The sequence below is a fragment of the Nomascus leucogenys genome, chromosome 22a (genome assembly GCF_006542625.1).
Source record: "Nomascus leucogenys isolate Asia chromosome 22a, Asia_NLE_v1, whole genome shotgun sequence".
NCBI lineage: Eukaryota > Metazoa > Chordata > Mammalia > Primates > Hylobatidae > Nomascus > Nomascus leucogenys.
Genome location: NC_044402.1, coordinates 4,782,362 through 4,793,028, shown reverse-complemented (window position 1 = coordinate 4,793,028; position 10,667 = coordinate 4,782,362). Strand labels below are relative to the sequence as shown.

General features: G+C 56.4%; 1 long non-coding RNA gene across 1 annotated transcript; it reads left to right on the top strand.

Moving 5' to 3' along the window:
* The first annotated feature begins 1,283 nt into the window (after window positions 1-1,283).
* On the top strand, window positions 1,284-8,169 carry LOC115832471. The gene is made up of 2 exons (XR_004027973.1): window positions 1,284-5,840; window positions 7,593-8,169. It is a non-coding gene; the product is annotated as an uncharacterized LOC115832471 (long non-coding RNA).
* Window positions 8,170-10,667: the final 2,498 nt, after the last annotated feature.

Here is a 10,667-nt window from a genome sequence, read left to right as displayed (position 1 = left end):
TCTGCTGCATTTATCCCCCCAGTCCCTTATTTTGAATGTCTCACTTGCTTTGTGAGGCTAATCAGATGGTCAGCCAGCTGTTGATAACTGTGAAGTCACCCTTTGAGGGGTGATGCCTCTGTGGGCTGGAGATGGTGCTGGTGAGACCGCAGGTCTGGGGTCAGCGTTGTGCCCCGTTGAGCTCCTGCCAAAGGCATCCTCTGCTGGGAGGGAGGCTCTGTGCTTGTGCAGGGGTCCCTATAGGGTCACCCCGTCTCGGGGTCTGGGAATGAAAAGTGGGTGTGAGCAGGGTTTCATCTTCGTCTTGAGCAAGGTGCCCAAGGAAGGCTGCCGTCTTTTCAGTAGAAGATGCTACCTGGGTCTTGCACTCAACTTCTGGGAAGAGTCTGTAGATTCATTCTGGAAGGGGTTGGAATCGTTGGACTTGGTGATTGAAAATGTCCTTGGAGAGTGTGAGGCTCTGGTCTCTGAATGCCCAGACCTTGTGCTGCCCTTGGGGGAGGGTCTTCTGCAAGCACAGCCGCCTGCAAGCATCCACCTTAGTCCGAGCATCTGAGCCTCTCCGTGGTACTCGGGGAGAGGTTACCCGAGCAACTTTGCATCTGGACGACGAATGTTGCTCGGTGAACCCCTTTTCGGTATCAAATTCCACCAGGGAGGCCGTCTTGGAGGCTGGGGCACCTCGGGGAAGGACGCCGGCATCAGCACCATTCTGGGGTACGGGGATGGGTGGTCGACCAGTTGGAAAGTAATTGTTTCTAATGTACTTCACCTGGTCCACTAGCCGTCCGTATCCGCTGCAGCCTGTGGGGCCTGCGGGCCGGGGAGCCGATCGCGCTTCAGCTCAGCGCCTTTCCTGGTACTTGAAGGGAGATCGACCGTGTTATATTCGCTTTATTGACTTCGAATAATACATGGTTGATCTTTTCTCAGTATCAAATCTCACCTTGGAGGACCCATTGGAGATGAAGCCCTTTTGAGGGTGGGAGCAGGACGGGTGCTTTGGAGTCGCTGCCTCAGTGGGGCCTGGTCACCGAGGGTGGGCTGGGCGGGGGTCTCTTTCCTGTCTCTGTGTCTTCTCACCTTTGATGTCCCATCCATCCTCAGGACTGCTTCCCGGGGGCAACGCTGGCACCACGGGACGCAGCAGCCACGTTCTTGAGCCGATGGCACTCTGGGTACCTGAGAAGAGGTTGTCTGTGATGAGTTCGCTTTTATTAATGACGAATATAACACAGATGGCCTGTTTTCAGTACCACTACCGCCCGGTGGCGTGCGGGCGCCACGCCTGAGGCGGGACTTTCCAGGGTATGTGAATGCATGGGCTGGCGTGACATTTGTCATCCTTTCCCCTGACCCCCCTATCGAATCATTTTGGGGGAGCTTTCAGGGGGCCATGTGGACTTTGGGCTGTGCACTGTGGTGGGGGGCGGTCATGAAGCTGACGAGCAATGGTGATGGGGCTCAGTCTGTTTTTCACGGCCAGTGTCATCTAGGCAGAGGACACGGGGGAGCTAGTCCCGCTGGAAGGCATCCTGCTGGAAGGCCACCCGCCCCTTGCCAGGATGTTGGGGGCAGCTGCATGCGTTCCCTGCGCCCGGGCTGCCTTCTGCTCATCCCAGTGCTGTGAGACCCTGGGTGGGAGCTGGTGCCTTGGGTGGCCGTGTGCGTGTGCTGCTCCTCGTGGTGCCTGAGGAGAGGTGGCCTGTGTTGCATTTGCAGAAATCGTGACACACAAGACACGAGCGGCCTCTCTTCAGTATCAGATCCACCTGCATGATTCCTGCACCTGCTGATGGTGGGGAGGGCCGGTTGCACGCCCTGTGGGCCCCCAGAGGCATGTCTGGTGGCCGAGCACGCGCTTGACTTCCACCTGCAGCCCCGTGCTGGCCTCCACCCTGGAGGCGGGTGGCGGGTGGCAGGGCCCGTCACCGAGGAAGAAGACTCCTCCCTGGAGTCAGTGCTGCTCAGTGGTACCTGAAATAGGTTGCCTGTGAGGTGTTCACTTTCTATATGATGAATATTATACAGTCAACCTCTTTCCGATATCGAATCCCACCTTGGATGCCTTCCTCTTTGCTGCCAACTCCAGGCAGCAGCTGTCTCTGTGCTGGTTGACCCTGTGGACTTTGTGTAGGACCCGTGTCACCTGGCCTGTTAATTTCCCAGCTCCACTCTGTTCTGGAGGGCTTTGGAAGTGTGACGGAATGGCATCCCCCATTCCAGTGTCAGCGGGAGCACCTGCCACGCCCTTGCTTCCGGTTAGCACGTCCCCCAGGCTGGGCTGGCCTTCAGCTACCTGATGCTTATGTCATATTTGCACCCCTGGCCTGCCCAGACCACGAGAAGACGACCAGAGGCCTGTTTGCAGCTGACCTGGAGACTTAGTGCCTCCAGAACATGCTGCCCATGCCCAGGGTCCAGGGCTGAAGGCAAGGAGCACCTCAGGAGTGACCCCAAAGAATGAGCTAAGGCTGTCCTTTATCACTCGTTGTTGATCAGTGAGCTCCTGGGCTCGGGAGAGCTTCCTGAGCCTGGCTGCCATCATCCCCTGGCAGAGACATCGCTGCCTTGGAGGTCGCGGCCCTATGCCTGCCCTCCCCCTTGTCCTCCTCCTCAGGACCGCTCCTCTCCGTGCCTAGCATGGGAGTGGGGATCCCTGGCACCGTCCCTCTGGGCTGCCTGCTCCCACTCTCCCTCAGCACCCCTCTTCCCCAGCCCCTGGGCCACAGCCCTGCTGGAGAGGCCGCCCCACAGGCTAGGCCCCTCCAGCCACTTGGGTCTCCCTCCAGTGCCCCCTCCCTCTGCCAGGAAGAGCATTTCCAAGTGCAGAGTCCAACTGTTTAACTTCACTGCCCAGGGTGCCTCTGCGGGCCCCTTCCCTCGGGCTTGGTGCCAAAATAATCCGAGGACTCCCCAGGCCCCCACAGTGGCAGCCCCCCTCTTCTTTTGGAGCCACAGCCTATCCCCCATGTGTTTTCATCCTTTATTCTGGCCTTGCACACGCCCCTCCTTCCGGAGCTGAGTCCTGGGCAGCCCTGCTCTGCCCTCGGCTGCCTCCTGTCCAGGCTCTGGCCCTTCCTTCCTTAGAGGTCCACATCCTTTGCATTTTCCTTTCCCAGGGGTTCACAATTCCCAAGGGGATGGAATGTCTCTTGTTCAGCAAGGTCATCCCTGATAACCCTATAAAAGCAACTCCCCTTGCCTCTTCCCCATCACATTCTACACTGCCCCGTTACTGTTTTCTTTCTAGCTTACAGTTCTCTGAAATTGCCTAATGTTAATGTCTACTTTCTCTATGCCCTAGACTGTGAGATTTCTCATTGGCAGAAATTTCTCTCTCTCTCTCTCACCCTCTGCTGTGTTCAGTAGCAGAACAGTGAGTGTGTGTTGATTGACTAATGGAGTCCCCAAAGGCAGGGACAGGATCAGGTGAATTCCCAGGCAGGTGCTGGGCACAAAGCGGTCAATAAGATGTGGTGATGGAGTACATGAATATGTTAATCGATTTTTAGACATTCTTCCCATTTGTTCAAAGCTGTTTGGTTTTCCAGCTTTTTCTGCCCTTCCAGGATGAGGCTGAGATTTGCTTCAGGAGGCGCGAGTCAGCTGGGTCTGGGTTCTCTCTTCCACTTTTCAGGGGGTGGGGGCACCAAAGCCCCAGAGGAAGTGACAGGCCCCGTGTTCCCCTGCAGATGCCGACTGATGGCGCCCCCGCCCCTCCAGCAAACGCCCCAGCGCTGAGAGCCAGATGCTCTGGGGAACTCCATCTGCAACGGGCTGGAGTGTGGTGTTAGGGCTCATATTTTATGCATGGGGTTGACTAAATGGGAACATTTGGAGATGAAAATTGCTGTTAATGCATCTACACATCTTTGGAATATATTAAATGTGCGTGTGAGGGGGAGAGTGACATTAGCCTTATTTAATAGCTTCAATATAACCATCCCCGCACACCACGGCATTAACAGGCACGGCCCCCCTCCGAGTCTCCCAGGCCACCACTCAGGAAGAATGCTGGGTGCATCACCTGCCACTTGAGAATTATGCATGAGTCCAGCGTCAGCCCGGCATGCGGCAGCAGCGTGCATGTTCCCCGCCCATTTCTAACCCAAACACAGTGACCCTGTGCCACTCGATGCAGAATTTCATTAAAAGCAAAAATGATTGATTTATCTATTGTTTGCGGAGAAGAAAAAATAAACAAAGGACCTTTCTCATCAGATAAGCCAAATGAGAACGTGTGCCCCCCAGGTGGCCAGGATGAAAGTCTCTGTGGATCCTTCAGCCAGAGGCTCTGTGACTTGTCCCATCTCCAGGGCAGTGTGTAAACCCTGCCGCCGGTCCAAGTTCACGAGGCATGCTCCCTTCTCCAGTGCAAGGGCCTGATTTATCCCCACTATGTCTCCTGGACATGGTTGGGAAATTGAACAACCTGGACCTCCGTTCCCATTTCCTTGTTGTTTTCAGCGGGAGATAAGAGGGGAAGTAATAGCTGTCCTGAAGGGGCGCTTGCCTTGGTCCTGGGCCCCATCAGCTGCTGTGAGGAGACAGTTTCTGTTCCACAGTTGAGGAAATGGAGCACAGAGAGGTTGAGTGACTCAACCAAGGTCACCCAGCTGGAGGTGGGGCAGGGTTTGGCTCCAGGCTGTGTGCTCTTACTCACCCTGCTTGCAAGGGCTTTAAGAATAGCCCCTGTGTCCTGGAAGACAGATCGCTCATCGAATGGGCCTCTTTTCTTGGTATTATGTGATGAGGAGGCTCACTTTCCCCCAGACTTAGCTTGCCAGAAAGTTCATGGTTTTTTCTCTGTACCCCCCCGCCCCGCCCCGCCGTCGTCTCTCCAGCATGGTGCCATCACCCATGAAGTGGGATGCTTTGGTGCGTGTCTGGCCTGGGGAGAGGGCTGCTTGCTTTGTCAGAAGACTCAAAGCATGATGGGCATCCAAATACCAAAGATCTATGTTGACCTGTGTTTTTCACTCCGCTCGATGGCAGTTGAGGGCTATATTTGCTGTCTCGGTTGCATGGAGTGAACAAGACCTAGTGAAGGTGGTGGGTGCGCTGAGACCATCTGGTTGATCTCTCCTGGGTGGGACCAGGGGCTCCCCCCCCCACCCTTGTCTGTGTACCACCACTCTGCGCAGACATGTTGGCTGGTGCAGTCCTGGAGACCCACGGAGCTTACGGTCGTCAGGGGTCCTCAAGGATTCAGAGAACCCCCAAATGTCAGGGCTGCTCCCTTCTTGTCCTGCCTCTCTGCTCACACCCTTGGACAGGTAAGAAAACTGAGGTCCACAGAGGGGAGGGTGCATTGCTGTGGCTTTTGTTCCGAGCACTGTCTCCCCAACTTTGGGGTTGAGATGCTGGGGTCAAGACCCTCCTCTGATGAACAAGCAGCTTCCTTCTTTGTGAAAATTGAGGTGACCCAGACCAAGAAGGGCTGCAAAATCACCAAGCCGGGACCTCAATACCCAAGGGGCTGGGGTTTCGGCCACCCTGTGGCAGAGCTTTTAGGAGCCAGAGCCCTTGGCTTGGCAGTGCTGGCTCATAGTAGGTGCTTAGTTCATGCCTGTCTCCTTGGATGAAATCTGACCACAGACACGAGTGCAAAGCAGGTGTTCAACACAGGAGGGTGTACTGAACCCGATCTCTGTATCACCAGGAGGAAGCACACAGGAGGCACTCAGAGTAACGTTTGTGGAATGAATAAATAAAAGCATATTTTGAGGGAATAAAGAAGCAGAAAAACAAAGAAGAATCCGGGGAAGATGGGCATAAATCTCCACCAAGTGCTGCCAAGGCTTCCCAGCCGAGGCTGCTGAAAAGACCCTGTGGAGGTAGAGGGACCATTTGTCATGGATGGGAACAGGCTTGAGGGCTGGGAAGCAGAGTGTGATGGGGCCTCATTCATCATTTTCCCATTATCCCAGCGGCGTGCAGGGGAGCAGGTACAGCACCTGCCTGTGCAGCTGCACTGCCTGCCCAAAGGCCCTAGGCCCTGGGCCAAGTGAGTGACCGGCGGGGGGCTGGGAATGGAAAGGACCTCAAGGAAGGACAAGCTGAGCTCTGGGAGGCCACCTCCTCCAGGAAACCTTCCCTGATTCATCCTTCACAGGCACAGAGTCTCAATTTGCAGTCAGATATCCACTGCTCTGCTTCTTAGATCAGCAAGTATCTCCCTACCCAGACTGCAGGCTCTGCTGGGGCCAGGGCTATTTCTGACTTGTGCACGATGGCATCCCTGTACCTAGCACAGGACTGAGTCCAGAGAAAGTGCTCAGTGACGCTTGTTGGCCTTGTCTCCCCTCTGTGGGCAGCACTGGACAGGGCACCGGGCAGGTCCCGAGGGTGTGGACACCCCACAGCAGAGCCTGCGGTTGATCCCGACCATGAACCGAGGCCTGGGGCGGGGGTGGCCACATCCGGCCACTTCTGCTAGGAGACGTGGCTGTGAGCTGGGGTCTGGCCTGCCCCCGGAGGCATTCCTCCTTGGGTTTGCATCCATCAGAAGGTCCGCTGGTTGCCTCTATTTGGGCCTGGAGCAGGGATGGGATTTTTCCAAGGTACATGGGGTCTAGGGGAGACCCAGGCCCATTATTAGGGTCGGTCTTGAGAAGGCAGAGATCAGGCCACCACTTTATTTGGTGTAGCTCCTCGCTCCATTGGTGTGCATTGAGTGAATGAATGAATCAGGGACCCCTGATTCCTGCCCAGAGCCCCCTCCACACCCCACACAGCTTTGCTCCAAGGAGAAGGGGTCAAAGCCAACTGGACAGTGCTACAGCTTGGGGAGCCTTGACCAGGCTTGGTCCTCGACGATGGGATAGGCAGACAGGCCCCTGTGCAAGGGAGCTAGCTTGCAGTGTCCCTAGAGGCCAAAGGCCCTGGTCTTTCCTGGGGCAAGAGGCTGCTGAGAGGGTGCCCAGAGCCTGGGTGCAGGAAACCATCCAGAATGCTGCTTCCCGCCATCTGTGAGATCTTCGTTTTCTCTAACACTCAAAAATAGATGTTTCTGTTATGCTCTGTCGTTGGCAGGGGAGCGGCGGGGCCTGCCAAGGCCTGGGGGAGCCCGCCAGCCTGCTGAGTTTTACTGTACAAACAGTTGGGGAGGGGGGGCTGTCTCTGTTAACTTGAAATTCCCCGATCAGTAAACATGCCAATTTAAAGTGTAATTAACTCAGGCCGGAAAAAATTCAGATTTGGACTGCTTTTCACAGTTGAGGTTGTTTTTCTTTTATTTATTTATCTCTTTCCGGGTGTGGTGGTATCTGTGGCTGGTTTTAGCCAGGAAAAATAGAAGGGGGACCGGGTGGGGAGGGGGCTGGTTGGGAGAGGAAAGGCTGGAAGGAAAGGAAGAGAAACGGGCGGGTGGCCTGACACCCAGCAGCCAGGTGTCTATAGGTTTTCTGTCCTGGGAGGGGGCTGTCAGGGAGATGCCCGCCTGCAGAGAGGCGGTCATTCTGTGAGGTTGGGCTGCAGACCCCTGTGCCAGCGCGCCTGGTGATTCAGAAACGATTGGGCACTGTGGAGAGACCCCAGAAAAACACCCAGTGCTGCTTCTGACACTCTCTCTCCATCTCCCCTTTCAGCGGCTGCTCTGCCTGGGATCAACACATGTCAAGAGTCTCAGTCCCCGCTTTGCCACCATCTCCTCCTCTGATCTCCTTTGCTGCTTCAAAAGACTCCAGAATCTTCTCGGTTCTCAGAGAAGGCCGAATCCACCTATGACCTAGTGGGTGCATCCTGTGCCAAAATTGTTTACCTTCTGGTCCCCGGAGCCATGGGTCACGGCCTGGCCCTCACGTAGGCCTGCTCCTCAGCAGACCCCATCTGCGGCTTCTCCTACCTCACGGGGGGAGAAGGAGAGCCCTGGGGATGTGGAGAAGCCCCCCCCCCCCCGCCACATCCCCCACATCTTACAGAATCTCGATTGAGTCCCTGGGGGCACAGCCCTCAGCAGGACAGGAACAGTCTTTGCCGCGGCAGGGGGAGGGCTGTGCTGGGGATGAGCGCCCAGTGGCCGTGGACTAAGTGAAGGAAATGGCCGTGCTCTTCTCCCAGCTGGATGGCGAGACCGGGCAGGAACCGCGGAATTCCTGCTCTTCGTTTTCAAACACTTTGCTGTCGAGCTATTTGAATAATAAATACACATTATAAAAATGTAAATATGTTTGTGTGTCTGTATGTTCGGAGATGATGTTTGTTAAGCGGGAGGTTTAACAACGGAGGCCATCTGCCTTCAGCAGGGATTCGCACAGAATGTCACTGGCCTTCGCCCAACAAGCACTTTGCAGGCAGCAACCTCCTGAAGTCGGGGCTCACTCCTGGGTCCCCCTCCACTGCATGTGAGCCCCCCGTTCCAAGGCAGGAGCCAAGGTCACGAAAATGCATGCTTCTTCATCAATCCGAGGTCTCAAACGGCTCCCCGAGCCCCACTGCCTGCCCGTTCCAGGCCTGGGGCTGGCAGCCTGGGCCCCACGAGGGGACAGAGGCCAGAGCCCGGCGGCAGAGCCCGTGCCCACGCCTCGCTGCTGCCAGCCTCCGCTTGGTCACGACACAGCCAGGCTGACTCAGACACAGCCCCGAGCGGGAGCCTCATAAATGACATCATTACCTATGAAACCTGCCGTGTGGTGCGCTAGCAGGGAAGGACGCACTCTGGCCGCCCGGTGACTCACACTGTTTTCCCCAGAGCCTGGGTCTGAGCTGGCTGGGCAGGGGGAGGGGGCACCCAGCTTGGCCTCACTCCCCCGCTCTGCTGCAAATGCAAAAGCAATCAGCCAGGCAGCCACCGTCCTGCTGAGAGCTGTGGGGGGGGGGTGGTTGTTGGCGGGGGGTGGGGGCACCATCTCTCCGGCCTCCCTCTGCAGCTCCAGTGGCGCTCCAGAGGGACTGTCAGTTGCCTATGACAGGGGAGGAAACTGAGGCCTAAAGAGGCCCCATGCCTGGCCTCATAGATCCCACAGGGGAGGGTGGCTTCGGCTCATGCTGGGAACCCACAGGAAGACCCTTGGGCGAGCCCAGCCACGGGGCAGAGCTGCAAAACCTCTGGCTGTTCCTGCTGGACCTGAGGCCCCAGCTTCTCCTGATTTCCTTCGGTGCCGCAAACTCCTCCTGCTGAAAAACACTTCTACTCTTGAAAGTGGTGGCCTTGCCAACCCGAGATGTCCCCATCGGGTGGAAGGCACTGTAGGGGAATGCTAGTTTTTTTTTCTTCAATTAAAAAAAAAGTAAAACAAATAAAATGGGACCTGTTGGGTACGGCCTTCAGAGTCGGAGGACTTGGGTTAAGATCCAGCCTTTGTCATTTACTGGTACTGTGATTTCCTTGTGTCTGGCCTCCACCTCCTAGGCAGGATGAGAGTAAAATGCCTGTTAGGTTCATGTTAAACTGGGGCTCCCCCTCAATGATCCACGGTTGGGGAGGACCCCCACCAATCCTCAGGTCACCGTGCACCTGCAGCCCAGACCTCACCCTGGCCCAGGGACCTGCCCTGATGGTCTAGCACCCCACACACTGCTGGCTCTGGGGCTGTGCCCTCCTGATACACCCCCAGCACCTGACGGCATCCCCCAAACAGAACGAGAACCGCAAACAGCAACAGCCTGTTTTTGCTCTTAGGAAGCTCAGAGCAGCATCTATGCCAAAATCATTCACACTCTGGTCCCCAGAGCTACAGGTCACAAGCTGGTCCTCACCAAGACCCGCTCCTCAGCAGCCTCCAACCCTGACCCTGGTTTCCTGGGAACTCTGCTCTGCTGACTTCTGAGCTGTGGGAGCTGTAAGGGAGAGGGGTGGGCCACAGACGACAGGAGGGTACAGAGGTAGAAATTCAAGTCAGGGCCACAGAGCTGTGTTCAAAGCAGGGAACATGACCTGAGCTCGGCACAGAGCTGGGCGCCTGGGAGGAGCGGAGAGGGAGAATTGGAGGGCACTGGGATTGGTAATCCTCAAGGCATCTTAGGCAGATGAGCTCGGGGTCACAGGGCAGGATACACGGGACCAAGGAACACTGGCCAGCCATCAGTGCTGTGACCCAGGTGGGCTTGGGGTACAGTGGGGGGTCCCAGGACTGGCAGGCCCCACACAGCAGCCTTCCCTGAGTTTGTCTGAGCCAAAAATCCCAGCAAAGGGCTTTGTGGCCCGATGCCCTTTCTCCCTGGTAGCGTCTGCCCCTTTGCCACCAATTCACAGCTCTCCTGCGAGTCCACAACCCATGCCATGACTTTCAATGAGTTAAGGAATGTGCACATCTCTAAATGACCGCATGCGCCCCGTCACGTGCACATGCACACACACTGACATGCATTTGAGGAACGGGGGCATTCTGTGTGCCTGAGCAGAGGTCGGGGACCCTGGGTGGGTAGGAAAGAGTTGAGGGAGTTGGGCAGCAGAAGCACGTGCTGGCAGGGATGGCAAGGAGCCCTGGACGTTGGTCGTGGGTGAGTGCTGTATCAGGAACTGCACTAGAAGAAAGGCTTGGGATCAGAGTGGACCCAGTTGTCTTTGAAGCATAGCTTTCTTCCGGTTCTTTCTAAGACCGAAGCAACTGACACCTGCGCAGCTGTCCCTGCGTCACTTTGTCTGATGTCACACAGCCACAGGACTCTCTCTCTGTCCTGGTCACTACTGAAGCTGACCCTGCCCTCTCCCCCGGGTGATG